The following is a 20,524-nucleotide window of genomic DNA, read 5'->3' as shown; positions in this document are numbered from 1 at the left end:
TGTAGACAAGTGTGTGCAGCAGCATTACTTATAGTAGCCAAAAAGTGGAAACAACCCAAATGTCCACCAGCTGATGAATGGATAAATAAAATGTGGTATGTACATACAATGGAATATTATTTAGCAATAGAAAGAGATGATGTGCTGATTCCTGTACGGTATGGATGAACCTTAAAAATATTATATTAAGTAAAACAAGTCAGTCACAGAAGGCCACATATTTTATGATAACATTTATCTGAAATGTCTAGAACAGGCAAATCCACAGAGGCAGTAGATTAGTGGTTGCCTGGGACTGGAGGATTTGTGGAAAAAGTGAATGCTAATGTTTATAGGGTTTCTTTCTGGAGTGATGAAAATGGTCTGAAATTAACTGTGAGGATGGGTGCACAACTCCAAATTGTAAAAAATATTAAACTGTATATTTGAAATGAAAAAAAGTCCTTGGATTAAATAGAATACAAAATTTCACGTGTTATTATGTGTGATGAATATCCGATTAGTTTTTAAGGTATGAAAAATTAAAAGAAAGGAATACCTTAAGGTCTAATGTTAAGGTTTGATAGTGACTGTAATAGCTCATCATAGGAAATTGGAAAATATTGCATAATAACTAATGCCAGAAAGAGTTCACAATATTGTCAGTTATGGTTCTTATTCAATGAGGAAAGAAAGAAAAACAAAGTTAGCCTCAATGGGAAAAAGAATAGCATTGCATATAAAAAGAGATAAAGGAGACTTAAATGTGATAATCAGTAAGAAATTGTATCTCACTATCAACTGAAGCAGACAGAGTTACTGGAAGAACAGGGAAAGGACTGCAATGCTCAATCCTAGAAACAAAGCAAAAATGGGAAGTTTTAGCAGGATAGAGGCTAAGAAATAACACATTTTACATCCCATGTAAGAAAAACTGAAAGGTCTCATTAAGGAAATTTGCAGCCTGATTTGACTCTAGCTTACCCCTGGTTTTCTGAGACCATTGCATTCTAAACTTATTTTTGCACTTATAAAAATTATTTTGATTTTTCAAGTAAAAGCTGGCTTATAAAAACTGTATTGCAAAATTCTGAGTTTACTGAACTATTGCCCACCATCACTGCATTTCCTATCCCCTTTAATGACTATATATCCAGTTGCATGAATTATGCAATGTAATCCTTAGGCATTTTTGTTATCAGAATATCTTTTTATAAATGAGTAAAGAAGGCCAGCACTCAGAACACATTGACTGTTGCTGTAGGTTTTAATGCTTAGTGCAGCTGCTATGTAATGGTGCACATGAATTAAAAAATGAAGTCATGAGGGCAGAAGAACGGATGTTCAAAAATGAATTTGCAAGTTTAGTTCTAAATAGCAATCACAATTTTAGCTTGAGGCTTTTCTGGGGGAGAGTGAATAATGATTAGGTGATATTATAGGCCCCAAGCAAGGCCTGAGGACATTGGTGCTCAGAGCCAGTCATTTATCCTCAAAAAATGGTCCTTAGGTTGTGGGGGCATTGTTTGAAATACCAGGAAGAATCAAACCTGTGTCTGTCACTTTTTCCCAAGGGTCTTCTCAGGATTCTGAAGCTCTAGTGTTAAGATAAATGTTTACTTAAACAAAAGCCTTGGTAGGCTTTTACTGTTACCTTATGTTATTTTTACTGTTCTGGGTTTATATTTTTATTTACCTGCAGAAAAAATTACATGTGAAAATTGTAACCCCAAAATTACTATTGAAAATTGTGTTCTACTATGTTAAGTGCCTATTCAAGGGAAGTAAGATAAGATTTAAGAGAATAAATTTTCCCTCTCATTTTTATTAGATTTTCATGGCAAATTTGAATTTCAGAGAATCCTGACTTATTGTGTATTGCCAAAAATATTCTTTTAGCCAGATCTAATCATGCAAAATTATGAAGTGGTTAGTGTGGCTATTTTGAAAGCCCTGAAGTCTTGAATTCATGGGTAATTATGTATTTTTATTTACCAGAACCTCAGTTTCCTGCTGTCATTATATTAATGCTGTTTTCTTCCCTGTCATTAAAATGTTGTGACTTAAGTTGTGTGAATGACACCCACTTTTTAAAAACATATTTACATAATAAATAGTAAAGGGGGGGAATTTAACAAATCAAAACATTTACTTAACTCACTCAATTTATAGAGTAACGATGATGATGATGACAGTAATAAAAATAGTAGTGCAGTAGTAATGATCTGATAATATGAAGAATAGGCTTTAAATAGGGCTTACTGTATACCAACACTATTCTGACTCGTATATTAATTCATAACTCCATCATTATCCATTATCCCCATTTTACAAATGAGAAACTGAGTCAGTAAGAAACTCAATGAGATTAAATAGCATTGGTAAATCTAGGATCAGAAAATTGGACTAATACGTACCCTACTTATAGAAACCTAGAATTTAGAGCAGTGTATTTTAACCACTGAGACCTTTTTTTAACCCTTTGAAATCTATTCTTCTATTTTCCTTGATAAAACATAAAATCTCATGGTTTCTATTTCATTTTTAGAATAAATTAAATATAACAAAATAAATCAAAACAATAATATAGGGCTCAGATGTTTTTTTTAAGCTACCCCTCCTTCCTCCTGTTTCTAGTTGAGCCTGACTAGTTTGAAATGATATTCATTCTGTTAATTCAGCAAATAATTATTGAAGCCCTACTATTTGTCAAACATTATTCCAGGGGCTGTTATGGACACTGAAAGCAAACCAGTTCTGAACTGTGAGCAACATAGGAAAACTGGACAACTTTCTGGTGACTTCTAAAGTCTCCCCAAAATGTAAAACCCAAGTTCGAATGCAAGAACAAAAAACCCACAACAGAGCTATGTGGATATTGCTCACAGTGTTGGAATGTCTATACCAGCAACCCCTTCTGTTAACACAAATAAAAACAATTGAATTTACTTAAATTGAAATTCTTGTTAGAACTATTTATCACTGTCATGTTAGCTATTACTTAGTATGTTTAGATTTGCAAGACTACTCTCAAAAAATTTCTTCATTATTCCAAGACACCAAGCCTATAATTTATGCAGCAGCAATTTATTCTGTATGACTTCATTGAATGGCCACTGTGTAACAAAATTAGCCAGGGCATATAAACCTTTATTTGAAATACTGGACATGAGAAGGCTTCAAAGGTGTATTCTAATTTCAAGTGAGTTGAAATGTATAGGAGGATCAGCCAAAGTCCAACTAGTTTGAGGAAGAGTTAACCAGGGATAGCTCTTGGAAGAGGAAGGAATTGTCCTTGCCGATTTGTAGCCACTGTTTGTGCAATCTAGATTTTATCAAGAGGGAAGGAGAGGAACAGGTACAAGCTGAAGTTGTGTGCAAAAAGGTTTGGGGAGGAACAACCACTGGATAAAAGGGCATGAGAGAGACACAGTGAAAGATGACCAGTCCTCCAGGGTCTAATACCACTCCCTACAAGGCATTGTGCTTTGTGCTGGGGATACAGTATTAAACGAGGTAGGCTCAGTTCCTGATTTCCTTAAATACAGAATTATACAATTACTTATTTTATATTCATAGTACAAGGTGATGAGCTTGCATATATCAGGGGATTTCACATAATCTGGAAGAATAAGACAAAGCTTCCCTGAACAAGGGGCATTTTCATTGAAACCTGAGGGATGGGCCATAGGTGCTTCTGCCATCATGGGCCCCTTCTAACATAAAAAATAAAACTAAAAATTATATTTTGCAACTTGCATGAAAAAAGATGAATATGTTAGTTAATACTGTATATTGAAATGTTTTCTTTTACCTAGAAGTCCTTTGTTTTCTGATTTTAAAATGAATTTAAACATTTTTGTGGACCCTTTAAAATTTTGTGAACCCTAGGCACTGTGCTTACTGTGCCTTTTGGATAAGTCGGCATAGGAGGCGGGGAAGTTTGGGCCAAGAACATTTTGGATAGAGAGAATAGCATATAGAGAAGTTTCTAGGGGCTTACTTGCTCAGGGAATTAAAAGGCTAGAGCGGGGAGAGCAGGAGAGGATGGCATGAATAATACAGGAAGTATAAATGAAACAAGATTAGCCATGAATTCTCAATTAATGAAGCCAGACTTGAGGTACATAGGGGTTCATTTTATTATCCTGTCAACTCCTCTGTTTCTGGCTTTCCATAATAGTTTTTATTTAAAAATAAAGCCAAGGTATAAAGAAACATCAAAACCCAGAAGCCATGGGTTTTGATAAAGATGACAGATTTAAGCTCATAAAAATGATAACATTATATAACAAAAAAAAGACACAAAACATTAAAAATAAAAAAGAAGACATAATTGTGATATATGTAATTTATAGATTTAATATTCTTAATATGATTATGATTCTTATCAATCTAGAAAAAATTCAAAGACCCCACCCACAAGAAAAATTTGGCATGGCTCATGAATGGGACATTCATAAAAGAACTTAAAATTCAAATAAAAATATAAAAAGATAGTCATGCTCAGTAGTAATCACACATATGAAAATTAAAATGCCATATACTTTTCTTGTATCAGATTTTGTAAAAACAAAGTTAATGTCAAATGTTGACAAAACTATAGAGAAAGTGACATTCTCATTCTGTCAAACACTGTTGGTAGAAATGTAAATTGGTATAACCTTTCAATTTATTTACTATTTGATCTACCAATTCCATTCTTAAGAATATATCATAATCTAGCATTTTCCAAAGTGTATAGTGGGATGTTGACAGATGTTATTTGTGTTTGTGTAAGTGTAAACTTAATTTTAAATGTAAATTTATCAAATGTCATTTAAAAAATTTCCCTTTTTAAAGTTTTTCCGTTGCTGCTGCTGCTGCCTCTTTTTTTTTTTTTTTTTAATAGAGTTTATTTTTCAGAGCAGTTTTAGTTTCATAGCAAAATGGAGTGGAAAGTACAGAGACTCCCATATACCCCTTGCCTCCTGTGATGGTTAATACTGAGTATCAACTTGATTGGATTGAAGAATATGAAGTATTAATCCTGGGTGTGTCTGTGTGGTGTTGCCAAAAGAGATTAACATTTGAGTCAGTGGGCTGGAGAAGGCACATCCACCCTTAATCTGGATGGGCACAATCTCATCAGCTTCCAGCAAATGTAAAAGCAGGCAGAAAAATGTGAAAAGGAGAGACAGGCCTAGCCTCCAGGCCTACATCTTTCTCCTGTGCTGGATGCTTCCTGCCCTCGAATATTGGACTTCAAGTTCTTCAGTTTTGGGACTCAGACTGGCTCTCCTTGCTTCTCAGCTTGCAGACAGCCTACTGTGGAACCTTGTGATCCTGCAAGTTAATACTTAATAAACTTCCCTTTATGTGTGTGTATATATACACACACACATATGTATATAGATATGTATATATACATATATGTATCATATATCTATACATAGGTGTATCTATATATACATATCCATATATACATATCTATATACATAGATATACATATATAGATATACATAGATACATATATATCTGTGTATATATACACAAAACACTGCCAGGAATCATAGACCATAGAAACAAATATATGTGTGTGTGTGTGTGTGTGTGTGTATACACAAAACACTGCTAGGAATCATAGACAATAGAAATATATATATCCTATTAGTTCTGTTTCTCTAAGAGAACCCTGACTAAAACATCTCCACACTGCCTCCCTCACTATCAACATCTTGAAGGCATATGTTATCTTAAGAATGCATTCCATGGTTAAATAAGTTTGATTTCTACAACCTTGGTATACGATAATACTATACACTAGGACATACATCTCTAAGATAGTGAATAAGTCTTTCCTTATGTTCTATAACACTTACTTTTAGAAATTATCTTAAAAAATCATCAGATATGAGTACATATCACTTAAGTCATGTTTAACACAAAGAAAACTGGAAGTATTCTATATATTTAATAAGAGGAAGGTGGTTACACGATTCATGTTATAACCTTAAACTGGAATTTAAGGTGGATGATATTTACTGGCGTAAAAGTTGCTGCAATAGGATGATATATTCTATACCTTGAAAACACTAAAGACTCCACGAAAAGGCTCCTGGAAGTTATAAATGACTTTAGCACAGTTTCAGTATACAAAAATCAGTAGCATTTCTGTACACCAATAATGTTCAAGCTGACAGCCAAATGAAGAACATAATCCCATTTACAGTAGTCACACACACATTCACAAACCTGGGAATACATCTAACTAAGGAGGTGAAAGATATCTACAAGGAGAACTACAAAGCACTGCCAGGAATCACAGATGACACAAACAAATGAAAAAACATTACATGCTCATGGAATGGAAAAATCAATATTGTTAAAAGGGCCATACTGCTCAAAGCAATCTACAGATTAAATGCTATTTCTATCAAACTATCAATGTCATTTTTCACAGAATTGGAAAAAAACTATTCTAAAATTCATATGGAACCAAAAAAGAGCCTGAATAGCCAATGCAAATCCAAAGCAAAAAGAACAAAGCTGAAAGCATCATGTTACTCAACTTCAAATCATACTATAATGCTTCTGTAACCAAAAGAGCATGGTACTGGTGCAAAAGCAGATGCATAGACCAATGGAACAGAATAGATAACCCAGAAATAAAGCCACACACCTACAGCCATCTAATCTTTGACAAAGTTGACAAAATTAAGCAATGGGGAAAGGACTCCCTATTCAATAGCTTGCTAGCCACATGCAGAAGAATGAAATTGGATCACTACCTTTCACCATATACAAAAATTAACTAAAAATGGATTAAAGATTTAGATGTAAGACCTCAAACTATAAGAATGGTAGAAAAAAAAAAAAAAACTAGTAAACACCATTCTGAGCATAGGCCTTAGGAAAGAATTTATGACTAAGTTCTCAAAAGCAACTGCAACAAAACAAAAATTGGCAATTGGGACCTAATTAAACTAAATAGCTTCTGCACGGCAAAAGAAATTATCAACAGAGTAAATAGACAATTCACAGAATGGGCTAAAATATTTGCAAACTATGCAACCAACAATTGTCTTATATCCAGAATCTATAAGGAACTTAAACAACTGAACAAGCAAAAAACTAACAGCCCCATTAAAAATTGGGCAAAAGGCATGAACAGACACTTTTCAAAAGAAGATATACAAGAGGCCAACAAACATAAGAAAAAGTGCTCATCATCACTAATCATCAGAGAAATGCAAATCAAAACCATAATTAGATACCTTCTCACACCAGTCAGAATGGCTATTATTAAAAAGTCAAAAAACAACAGATGTTGGTGAGCCTGTGGAGAAAAGGGAATGCTTATATACTGTTGGCGGGAATTTAAATTAGTTCAGCCACTATGGAAAGCAGTTTGGAGATTTCTTAAAGAACTTAAAACAGAATTACCATTCAACCCAGTAATCACATTACTTGGTACACATCCAAAAGCAAACAAATTGTTCTACCAAAAAGACACATGCATTCACAATATTAAGCACTATTCTTAATAGTAAAGTCATGGAATCTACATAAGGTACCCATCAATGGTGGATTGGATAAAGAAAATGTGGTACATATACACCATGGAATATCATGCAGCCATAAAAAAAGAATGAACTCATGTCTCTTCAGCAACCTGGATGCAGGTGGAGGCCATTATCCTAAGCAAATTAACACAGGAACAGAAAACCAATTATCGCATGTTCTCACATATAAGTGGGAGTTAAACATCAGGTACTCATGGCCATAAAGATAGCAACAATAGACAACAGGGACTACTAGAGGGAAAGGGTGGAAGGGGGAGCAAGAGTTGAAAAACTGACTGCTAGGCACTATGCTCAGTACCTGCGTGAAGACATCATCTATACCATAAACTTCAGCATCATGCAGTATACCCAGTTAACAAATCTGCATATGTACCCACTGAATCTAAAATAAAAGTGAAGGAGAAAAAAATAAATAAAATTTTTGAAAAGGCTGAAATAAACTGCTAAGTAAAAGAAGCAGGATAGGGAAACACCATTTAAGCCCTATGGTGTCTAGTCATAATTATTGTAACTATATAAATCCACATATTATACATAATACACATATATAAAAATAAATTTAGGAAGATATAACAAAATATGAAGAATAGTTACCTCAAGGTAGTAGGATAACTATATTTTTCTATATTACCTTTTTTTTAAAAAAAATAGTAAACGTATTAATTTTCCAATAGAAATAATTTTTAGAGGCAACGTGTTTAAGCATCCTAATTTTGGAGAAATACAGCATTTTAATCTATAGATGTCAGGCACTTTCCATATTTAATACAAGCTAAGTCTGCAGACAAAAACTACAATTGTATGAAGAATCTATGAAGAGAAACCATGATGCCTACCTTCTGGAGAGAAGTGACGAAAACATAACAAGCGTTGTGTGTGACTCAGCAGCGTAATGGAGGCGGTTAATTTCCAGATGCTCTATGTCTTTACAAGTCCCTATAAGGGAGTACCTCTTCTCTCTGGAACAGAAATAACACTGAGTACACACATTTATTTAAAGGCTGGTTTTCAAAATCAATAATAGTATTGTTGGCATTTTTTCACTTCCAAACATCAACGGATGTTTGCCAAAGAACTAGAGAGAATCAAGGTATTAGTATCTTCATCCTTCAGAAATACTGTGATTAACTACCAGAAATAATTAAAGCAAATGTTATATACTTTATTTTCATATGTTTAATAATATAACCAGAAGAAATATACTTAATAAATTAAAAATCATTGATAAAAATAGTAGTATAATTTTGTATATCTACTATGTACCAGACACAATGCTAGATCCTTTATATCTCATTTAATCCTCTCAACATCTTTTTATCTGATATTTATTCAACAATATTTATTGCTCTGTGCCAGGTACTGCGGGAAACACTGGAGATATAATGGTGATCACTATCATGATACAAGATAGTCATTAACATTCCCACTTTAAAATGAGGTAATTGAGGCTCTGGGATTTAATATTAAATAGCTTAACTTCAAACCTACTCTTTCTATTATAGCCCAATTAAAAGGAGTTTGCTAGTCTTATCACCATCACCACTAAATAAACTCCAAACCTTTTAAGTTAAAATGGAAAATACCAAAAAATACCAAAAAATCCCCAACAACTCATCTAAATGTAGTATAAAATATATAGAAAATACCTATATATAGCCTTTATAATTGGCAATATCACCTAATTTAATCCTCACTCAATCTCATGATATAGGTGTTAGTACTACCATTTTGTAGATGAGAACACTGTCTTAGAAATGTTCACCTTAAATCTGGGTCTGCCTAATTCTAATGCTTAAAAATCTCAAAAGGAGAATAAGAAAAGAAAAACTTACATTAAAATGGAGAAAGCAACAAAGAAGTAAGAAAAACAACCCATTTAAGCCGCCTGATGTATGCATACACATGCAAAACACACAGTGTCACACACCTGTATGGACTGTGGTACTGCCATTCAAACACCCATCATTATCTGGTAAAAGAGTACTGCGGTGGGAGGAGGATGACAGCGCAAAGCAACTAACTAGGTGGAGAAGCTGAATGAAAATCATCCTCAAATACAGATTGTAGCTACACAGGCTGCTTACTTTCAAGAGGGGTCTCACAGAAAAATAGCAGGAAATACTGCCACTTCCTTGCTTATGACCTTAGGAAAGTTACTTATCTTCTCTGGGCTACAGTTTCCTATCTATAAATGAGGATAATAACAGTATCCAACTAATAGAGGTGTTATAAGGATTAACATTCACAAAGTACCTAAAGTATCATTTTCAATAATAAATGCTATATATGTGTGTGTGTGTGTGTGTGTGTGTGTGTGTGTGTGTGTGTGGTTTAAAATAAGTATCTGAGTGGGGTTAATTATATTAACAGAGCCCTTTCATGCAACATATTACTCTCAGTTATATTTTATGTCTGTTAACATCTCAAGTAATCCTCACTTCAACCCTATGAGGTAGATATTATTGCCAGCTGGCTTTTAGCTTCAAAAGGCAGAAACTTGATTTTAGCAACTCCTCCAATCATTAGAAACTCATCAACTTAAAAGGGAAATTGTTTTGTTGTTGTTCCAAAATGATAGCCAATGAATTGGATAAAACACTATTTATCGATATCAAGTCTATCTTAAGTACCAAACCACCAAGAAATTACTTCATTACTATAAAATTAAAACATGGAGAATTGAAAATTCAAATTAGACCTCCCATCAAGCCATAGTAGTCTGCTTGTCTACTGTGTTAAAAATTTCCTTTTACATCATATGATACCTTGAGAAGGCACACCATCACCAGTGTAGTATTTTCATGAAGAATATTTAACCTAAATTTAACAATAAAAAATTTCAGAACTATCTAAACTAAAGTGACATCTTGCAAACAATTGGCCCAGGCTAATAAAAAAAAGTCAATGAGATTAGAGCCCAAAGGCTAGAACTTCATGTCCCACTGGGGATAGGCAAGTAATGTGTTTACCTTCTGGCATGAAGGTATTGGGAAGCCTCATAGAGATTTGAAATTTCACTTGAGAACCCTGGCTTGTCCTAAGGACTGTTTGTTACTTTGTTAAAGATTTTAAAAGAGTTTTTAGGCAGAATGGAAGGAGTTGCTGAGAATAAACAGCCAGGGAATAAAGAATTCTGAAGGGAGAGAGGGACTCAAATCAGTGTTGAGATGTTGGTGAGTAGAAGAACTGATACAGAGAAAAAAGGGAAGGAGAAAAAACTCTGAACCCTGGGAATTACACAGTCTCTGGGAATTACACAGCAGGTATAGTTATGCACAAATAATCTGCTGATGTGGGGAGGAAATATCAGTACTTACCTGTTTTCTATAAAAATAAAAAAATAAAAGATTATATAAATAATATAGATTAACACTAGTACCTTTAAAGTATATTTTTATTGAGGATAGACAATAAATTTTAAATTTTATTTATTATTATTATTTTTATACAGTATGTGACCAAAATGTTTGGTGATCATTGTTCACAGGAACGAAAGAAAGACTTTCAGGTGTTGGTAGGTACTAGGACATTTGTTCCTGCTCTTAGGGATGAGGGAGACAGGGCAGTGCTTGGATGGCCTTCTGCTGAGTGGCCAGAGTTGACTGTGTATTGTACTGTTGTTAATCTGGAGGCATGATGTGGTCTGAAGCTCATATGAAAATGACAGATGAGTTCACTGAGATTCATCAAACTCTGCTTCATTTTCTTGCTTATTTATACAGAAATAAATGATACTTTGAGAAGAAATGTGGAAAACATAGTCAAAGATAATGAAAACTCCTGGGTGAGAAACTTGAAGGACATAGGGGCAAAGCAAGGCCACTCACTTTGGAGACTTGAGGGCCTCTCACTTTGACCCATGTGGGTGAAAGAAAGCTGGGAAAGGGGAAGGAACAGCCTACCATATCCTTTTTGTGAAAAAACCAAAATTTTTTTAGATCATGTATTGAGATGGTAGTGAGGAATGTGTTTCATCCAGAGGAAGACACAGCAGAAAAGGGGATGGAAGCACCTCTGCCTTCAGAATGCTATGTATGTCCAGTGCCAAGAATGAGCTTGAGATTTTAACAGTCATCACAGAGACCTGATAGGCATGAGGTGTCTGTCCTCCTTCACACTGGGGTGTCTATATCCAACCCGTGATCTGTCTCCTGTCCCCATCATCACCAACTTAGCTCCTCTCCACATTGTCACGAGTGCCTGCTCAAAAGTCCTCACTGGGTCCTGTCTGTGGAATCCAGCCCATTGGCATGGTTTGGTCAGCCCAAATTTGAATGTCTTTAGGCAGAACTCATACAATTCAGTTTGCCACAGGTCTATCATTTCACATCATATATTTGTGTTTGTTTTCTGCCTGTCCCTTAAAGCTTTTGAATTCTGAAACACAGGAGGAAGTCCAGATACATTGACCCAGCATACAAAGGCCTGCTCCTGTGTGTTTCTCCTGACTCATGTTTCATGGTAATATCCTCACAGGTGACTCAGATCTCTAAACTGTGTGCTTTGCAAAAACACAAAAAGTAATACATTATATTTTGCTCACATGATGATCTCTGCTTTCCCTTTTTTGTCTGCTTACCTTTCAAGTTAGCTGAAATGTCATTTCCCCACTGACATGTCTTTCCTGAATCTTTGAGAGAGGACAGATATCTGCCTCTTTTGCGCTCCTTCTGGACTTTATATGGTCTTTATCATAGTATTTATAACATTTTACTGATTATTATGTACAAATGCCTAGAACCTGACACCATGCCTGCCATTTCATAGGTGGCCAATAAATGTTTTAAATGAGTTAAAAAAATGTCAACAACATGACAGACACAAAAGGCTGGGATTTTTTTCTTTTTTAATTAAAAGAGATTAAGCAGATATAACAACTAAATACAATGTATGAACCTTGACAGGACCTTAGATCAGGAGGAAAAAGACAGCTATAATTAATGGACAACTGGGAAATCTTAAATATTGATTAAAAGAATCTGTCAAAAACACATCGAAAACTATCTTAGGTCGTTTATTTCTTTAGATAAAATTATTCATTCATGCATTTATAATAATATTAAGTACCTATTCAGTGTAATAACCCTGCAGGTAAAAATTCTTGTAAGTAACAGAATCTAAAATACAGACTTGGCTTGGCCAAAAGGGTCAGGTGAAGGGTAGTGAGGACCCCTCTATCTCAATCTGGCAAGTTAGCAAAATAACTAAACCATCATCTGTTACATTTCAGGACTCAGACCATCTGCCTACTGAAGTATTTTTCCTTCTAATGGAAGGGAAAAATTCAGACTGTTGGAGCAGGTTGGCTGCTTTATGCAGCCTTCAGTAAAGTCCTACAAGAAAGAATGGAAGGTCAGGAAGCAGTGAAGGAAAAAAAGATGTCTTTGCCAATAAAGCTACTTTTTATCCGTGGCTGAGAATAGGAGATCTGGACATTAGTAAGAGTGAAGAAGCCAAATTACAAATGCTTCATAATTATCTTGTATATATTTTTTGAATAGGTTATTCACATGACATAGAATTTTAAAGATACAAAAAGAGAGTAAAAAATCTCTCTCCCAGTCTTGTCCCCCAGCCATCTGTTTTCTTCACTCCCCAGAGGCAACCCCATTACCACTTTCATATGTCCTTCCAGAGATGTTCAATGCATTGCCATTCTACACATACATTTCCACAAATGAAGCAGGTTATGCATACTGTTCTATACCTTGCTTTCTTCATGTAAGATGTTTTGTCAACTGATCATATCAGCACATACAAAGCTGCCTTGTTATTTTAAGAGCATCATTGTATAAAGCTTACATGATAAAAACCATAGAGTAGACAAAAATGTAAGAGGATATAACCATTTTATTTTATATAAAGAATATGGCTGTATTCTTTATATAAAAATATACCACTAAAAACTTAGAGTACCATTAAAAACACAGAGTACACAAGAATGCAAGAGAATGTATTAGATGTTTTCTCATGCAAATAAATAAGGTACTGGCTGCTGGGCAGAGAAGAGTTTGGAGGGGCTGTGATTAAGGTATCTGAGCACTGGGTACCAAAGACAAAGGCTGAAAAAGGTAGATGGGAAGATTTGTCTGAAGACATTTTTGAATCCTAAACATTCCATTGTATTGTGGCAGAGCATGTGAAAAGTTATTGAAGCTTCTATCATGAGAGGGGTGCAAAAGTGGCTAAGACTAAGCTGGAAGACATAAAGGAGACTGGAAGACATAAAGGAGAAGGGTAAGGAATACATGGTTCTCACAATTGGAAATTACAGCAAGGACTATGGCAGTGGATCCAGTAAATGAAGTTCGGAGGCCAAGCAAGTGGAACTGACATAAGTAGATGCTGGCACATGGTACCAAAAGGCCAAGGGCCAAGCAGTTACTCAACAGAGGCCAGCAAGGACAGAAAAGAATATGCAAACCCATACATGTTGATGATGCCTTATGATTTGTCAGTCTTCCTCAGGAACTTGAGGAAGAGTGAAAGGGAAGAAGACGCCAGCTACGGTGGCTCACGTTTGTAATCCCAGCCCTTTGGGAGGCTGAGGTGGGAGAACTGCTTGAGTCCAGGAGTTCGACACCAGCCTAGGTGACATGGCAAAACCCTACCTCTACCAAAAATACAAAAATTAGCCATGTGTAGTGGTGCACGCCTGTAGTCCCAGCTACAACGGAGGCTGACATGGGAGGATGATTTGAGCCCAGGAGATGGAGGTTGCAGTGAGCCAGGATTGAGCCTTTGTACTTCTGTTTGGGCAACAGAGCCAGACCCTGTCTCAAAAGAAAAGAAAGAAAAGAAGAGTAGAAGTGATACAAATAGGAGAGAGGGGTAGAATCTTAGTTTAAAGCTGAAATCAATTTTAATTCAGAAATGACCAAGTAACTTCAAATTTATCTGTGGAAATGTTATTGGTGGGAGTACCAGGAAAAGACACTGAGATCAATCAATTTTTTTAATATAGGCAAATAATGTTTTACAGATTTAAGATCAATAACTATGGCCAGGCACGGTGGCTCAAGCCTGTAATCCCAGCACTTTGGGAGGCCAAGGCGGGTGGATCACGAGGTCGGGAGATTGAGACCATCCTGGCTAAGATGGTGAAACCCCATCTCTACTAAAAAATACAAAAAATTAGCTGGGTGTGGTGGCAGGTGCCTGTAGTCCCAGCTACTCAGGAGGCTGAGGCAGGAGAATGGTGTGAACCCGGGAGGTGGAGCTTGCAGTGAGCCGAGATCACACCACTGCACTCCAGCCTGGGCGACACAGCGAGACACCATCTCAAAAAAAAAAAAAAAAAAAAAAAAGATCAATAACTACAAAACTTAAACTTACACAGCCAGCTCTTAGGGGTGTTACAAGGATTCAATGACATGGGTGTGAGAAAATAGAATGGTGTGATTTTCTGATTACAGTTTCTGATCGTAACTTTTCTTTGACTTTTCTCCAAGTTTTGGGACGTTTATTGTAGTCCCATATGTAGAACCCATACCTTCCACCTTATCTTATACAGACTCACTTCCAAAGAGCATTAACTTTGAAATAAATGAATCTTGAATTTGAATTCGACTTTTGTCATGCACTAGCTGTATGAATTTGGGGAAACAAGTTCTCTGAATCTTTGAGTCTTCATCCATAAAATATAGAAGTCAAAAATCATTTCATACATGTATTATGTAAGACAATAAAACATACAAAGCACATTGTCTGGTTCATGGTTGGTGGACCTATCTTCTTTCCCTAAAGTTTATTTATTTATTTAGTATTTTATTATTATTATTCTTTTTCAAGACAGGGTCTCACTGTGTCACCTAGGCTGGAGAGCAGTGGTGCGATCATGGATCACTTCAACTTTGACCTCTGGGCTCAAGTGATCCTCCCACTTCAGGCTCCTAAGTAGCCATGACCACAGGTGAGAGTCACCACGCTCAGCTAATTTTGTTTATTTTTGGTAGAGAATAGGGCTCACCATGTTGTCCTTGGTCTCAAATTCCTGGGTTCAAGCCATCCTCCTGCCTCTGCCTCCTAAAGTGCTAGGATTACAGGCATGCTCAGCCTTCCTTTAAAGTTTAAACTATGTTGCCTAGCTTTTAAAATTAATTAATTAATTGTTTGAGACAGGGTCTCGCTCTGTCCCCTAGGCTGGAGTGTAGTACTGGGATCTCAGCTCACTGCAATCTCTGCCTCCCAGGCTCAAGCCACCTTCTCACCTAAGCCTCCTGAGTAGCTGAGACTACAGGCATGTGCCACCACACCTGGATAATTTTTGTAGAGATGGGGTCTCACTTTGCTGCCTAGGCTTGTCTTGAACTTCTGAGCTCAAGTGATCTGCCTGCCTTGGCCTATCAAAGTGCTAGGATTACAGGCATGAGCTACTGTACCTGGTCAGTTGCCTAGCTTTTGATTTGGAATATTTGATCATCTTATCATATGTCCTAACTAAAAGAGATTAAACTCTGTAATATATGACTCCTAGTTATTGCTCCTGGTTTACTGAGTAATAAACACCCTTACATGCAGTGAAGGAAGCATAATATAAGCATTTAAATATATAAACATTTAAATATAAAATATATGATACATAAACAGAAATCTCCTCAAGTCTTACCCTGAGACTGAGTACAAGGGTTGCATATATAATTTTCCACTTTCTCCAAATAGATATTGTCATTTTAAAAGGTATTTGCCTCAAATCCAACAAATTTTAAAAAGAAGAAACTTCACAACAGATAATAAAAATCAACAGTATCTATTATTCATTAAAGATGGTAGATTGAACATATGTACTTAAATCTATCCCTTTCCAAAACCAAACTAAAATACAATTTTATGTTAAATATTTTATTAAAAAGCAAAAACAAGACTGGGTACAATGGCTCATGTCTGTAATCCCAGTGCTTTGGAAAGTCAAGGTAAGGGGATCACTTGAGGCCAGGAGCTTGAGGCCAGCCTGGGCAACATAGCAAGACCTTGCCTCTATAAAATATAAAAAAAAAGTAGTCGGGTTTAGTGGCACACACATGTTGTCTCAAATGCTTGTGGGGCTGAGGCAGGAGGATCACTTGAGCCCAAGGGTTCCAGGTTGTAATGAGCTATGTTAGCACCACTACACTTCAGCCTGGTGACAGAATGAGACCTTGTCTCTTAAAAAAAAACCAAAACAAATAAGAAAAAGGAGAATGAGAGATGAGTGTCAGTAACCACAATTTGGAAGCTAGAAAGCAGGACTACTGCAAACTGACTTAGCAGACCCAAGCAAGCTGGTTCCTAAACCAGCAGTTGGTAATGATAAACTAGGGAGCAATTTTGTACTACAATTTCCAAAAGACTTAGGAATTGGTGACAGCCAGTGCTTATGAAAGTAAGATAAAGATAAGACTATAAAAAACTTGGTTAGAAATTTATTTAAGAATTAGATACTTTCTTCAGAGGAATAAAAGAATAGGTAGCAAAAACAAACAAACAAACAAACAAACAAATGAAGAAGAAACTAAAAAGAATTAGATACTTTCTAATTAACTGCCACCATTCATAACCAGCCAAGTACTTTTCCCTCTCTCATCCTAGCAGAAGACCAAAAGTTCACTCTTTGGCATGAGTAAAATAGTCTTGAACTGGGAAATTTTTTTATTTTTGAGATGGCATCTTGCTCTGTTGTCCAGGCTGGAGTGCAGTGGTGTGATCTCAGCTCACTGCAACCTCCACCTCCTGGGCTCAAGTGATCCTCCCACCTCAGCCTCCCAAGTAGCTGAGATCAAAGGTATGCACCACCATACCTGGCTAATTTTTATATATATTTTTTTCAGTAGAGATGGTGTTTCACCATGTTGGCTGGGCTGATCTTGAACTCTTGACCTCAAGTGATCCACCTGCCTCGGCCTCCCAAAGTGCTGGGATTACAGGTGTGAGCCACCGTGCCCAGCCTTGAACTGAGGAATTTTGTAGGGTACTCTGTTGAAAAGGGGAAAACTGAATGAAATTTTATTTACTGAATATTGAGACTCTAAGTCCTCTTCTACTTGGTTCACACAATGCTAGCAGCCCATCTTATAGCCTCTAGGTAGGAAAGTGGAAGATACTTCTTTGGTGAATCTAACAGGCCCGAAAGAAAGAAGTTCAATAAAACATTAGGTTCCTGGATAAAACAGCAGTCAGATCTAGGAAATTCATAGTCATTAAGCCCCAATTATGTGTTATCGAGGTATCCACTTCCTTACTACCTTAACTATAAGGTGTCAGTCAAGGACCACTAGACTTCTGAGGAAAGCCCTTAACAGGAAAGATGGAGGGTAAAACAAACAGAGAATAAGACTCCTTAGGGACATAAAATTTCAAAGAAGTTTCTAACATGTAAGAGAAGAACTACATCCATGAAAGAAGAATAGATGGTCTAAACAAAAACAAAAGAACATTCAGGGAACAAGAAAGTACTGCTGAGAGACAAAATGATGATAAAATTGAAGAACTCAATAGAAAGGTCAGATCTCCCAGCAAGTAAAGACACTAAGAAAACGAACATAGGAGAGAAAGGGCATGAATATTAGAAAATTAGTCTGGGAGGTTCAACATCCAAATAACAGAAGGAGAGAACCAAGAAAATGAAAAGAAAAAATTTCAAAAAAGTAATTTATAAAAATTTTCCTGCACTAAAGAAGGTGAATTTTCAGATTAAAAGGGCTCACTAGTACCTGGCTGAATGAATGAAAATAGGTCTCCAAAAGGGCATATCCTAATAAAATTTCAAATCTCTGATAGAAATAGAAAATCTTAATAGCTTCTAGAAACGAAAAATAGGTAAAACAGAAATCAGAATATCTTTCAACTTTTCAACACTGGAGGCTAAATGACAATGGAGGGAAGCCATAAAAAGTCAGAAAGAAAATGAATTACAAACCAGAATCCTATACTCAGGCACAATATCAATCAAATGTCAGTAAACAGTAAAGACATATGCAGACAGGCAAGACCAACTCAACAAGGAAAAGACATGAAAACTGGGAGATCCAACTCAAAACAGGGACAAAAATAAGCCCCAAGTTGATAGTGAAAAGGAATCTGTACTATGTGGGACACAGTTTTCAACCAAATCAGAAATAAGTACATAGGGAACCAAGCAAATGACAAGACAATTATTAAGTTTAGGAAAAGCAGAGTTAGATACACGATACGGTTCAGCTACAAACTGAGTTTATATCATTATAATAACATGCACAATTGAATACTAAACTTACCAAAATCTTTATATAACTATATAGAAATGATGGTGTGCTTGTGGCAGTAGGGTAGGAGATCATAAAGAGATCTAAGTTTACAGCTTGCATAGTAAGGATTTAGTAGATTATCTGTGAAACTGAAAAAAAAATCAAGAAGTAGAAACATAATCATGTGATTTAGAGATATTCTGTTTTATAATTACCAAAAGACACAGTTAAAAAAAAATTTGCAAATTTCTTCTTTCTTATTTTGGTACTTGGAATATAGTGTGAGAATTTTTATTTCTAGATTTTGTTGTATCTTCTATTACATAAATGCATTGTTTAACAATTATAAAATGCAAGTGTTTTTTGAGTGATTTTAAGAATTTGGCTTAAAAATTGATTGCTACAATGTATTATTTGTACTAAGAAGTAACTTGACCCAAAACACCCTGTATGTTTGCTTAGGGTATTTTTTTTCAATGTCTGAAAGTAAAAGGCATTCCTGCCACAACTGTAAACAAACTTATCCTAAATGTGTTAAAACATATTCTTGGGCACTCTATTTGTATATCTTTCATGCCTTGAAAATCTGAAGGTTAATCCAAACTCACATGTCTTAGCATATTTAAGAAAAAAACTACTTTTAATATCAGCCTTTTAAATTTCATGAAGATTTTGGTGAGGAATAACAGTACATACTTTAAGCATTGACAAAACTTTGAAAGTTTCCTTCTATAAAATGGGAAATACTCAATATCTAAATCCACATCAGGCATGAGCAATCAGTATTTAACATTGGCTGTTTTGTGTTTCGTATTTATAATGTTCAAAATGCAAGCATAACATTTAATCTTTGTCCACATGGTTTTACAAAAGCAAATCTTAAATTACCAAAAAAAAAAAAAAAAAAAAAAGAAAATGATTGCATCTGGGGATTGGAAAATGATGGAAGGAAGTTTAGAGCAGGAGACTGCTGTTGTCAATCTAGTATGACTACTTAATTTTTAAAATAATTTGATGTGTAACTTTGATAAATTAAAAAAGCATACAATTAATTTTAATAGTCTGTGGAAATTTAGTAGGCATTTATAAATTCTTAAGTGTGCTGCATATGAATTGCTGTGTCATACAACTTCAGAGGAGAAATTTCTAGAAAACAGGTATTGTACCAGACAAGTATCTGCCATGGAAGCCAGCATATGGCAGATATGTAAACATCACTACTTTACTTGGTAACCATGACAAAAACAGGCACTACTGTGGGTAGGAGCATAGGTTCTAGACTAGATTCAAATCCTGGCTCTATTTCTTTCTAGTTATATAATCCTTGATAAGATATTAAACCTCTTTTTGCTTAAGCTCCCTTATCTGTAAAATCTTCATTTCATAGGAATGTGATGATTGTCAAATGATATATGAACAGTAATTAGCAAAATGCCTGAGACACAGTAAGTAGCTAATACTTGTTAGCTATTTTTATTTAGTATTCCAAAATTCCTAACTTGGGATCATAAGGATCATGTCCACTGCACCTCTTCCTACTCCTCCACACTCATCTTGGGACATTTTATTTCACACAATGTCTTGTTCAACCACCCCACATAGATCAAACTCACTTATCTCCCTAAAGACAATCATGCCTGATTAACTACAAAACATAGACTAGAAATAGATGTCATACCTGAAACCACGTCTCTTTTCTTTTCCATCCCTGTTTTCCTTTAAGGAATCTACAGCAGGATTTGTAATGAGAAGACCTAGGTTTGAGTAGGTCATTCAGCC

At 35.5% G+C, this 20,524-nt stretch overlaps 1 protein-coding gene across 8 annotated transcripts in view; it reads right to left on the bottom strand.

Annotated features, from left to right (window-relative positions):
- The window catches only part of MBD5 (methyl-CpG binding domain protein 5), a 493,059-nt gene that overhangs the window by 149,106 nt on the left and 323,429 nt on the right, over nt 1-20,524 (bottom strand). For all 8 annotated transcript variants that reach the window (XM_003907460.4, XM_009182194.3, XM_017946523.2 and 5 more), the window contains one exon: nt 8,381-8,503. The gene's annotated coding sequence lies outside the window, so the exon portion shown is untranslated. The remainder of the gene's footprint in view (nt 1-8,380; nt 8,504-20,524) is intronic.

This window comes from Papio anubis, chromosome 10, assembly GCF_008728515.1.
Source record: "Papio anubis isolate 15944 chromosome 10, Panubis1.0, whole genome shotgun sequence".
Lineage (NCBI taxonomy): Eukaryota > Metazoa > Chordata > Mammalia > Primates > Cercopithecidae > Papio > Papio anubis.
The sequence above is the reverse complement of the archived record's forward strand: the minus strand, read 5'-3'. Positions and strand labels throughout refer to the sequence as shown.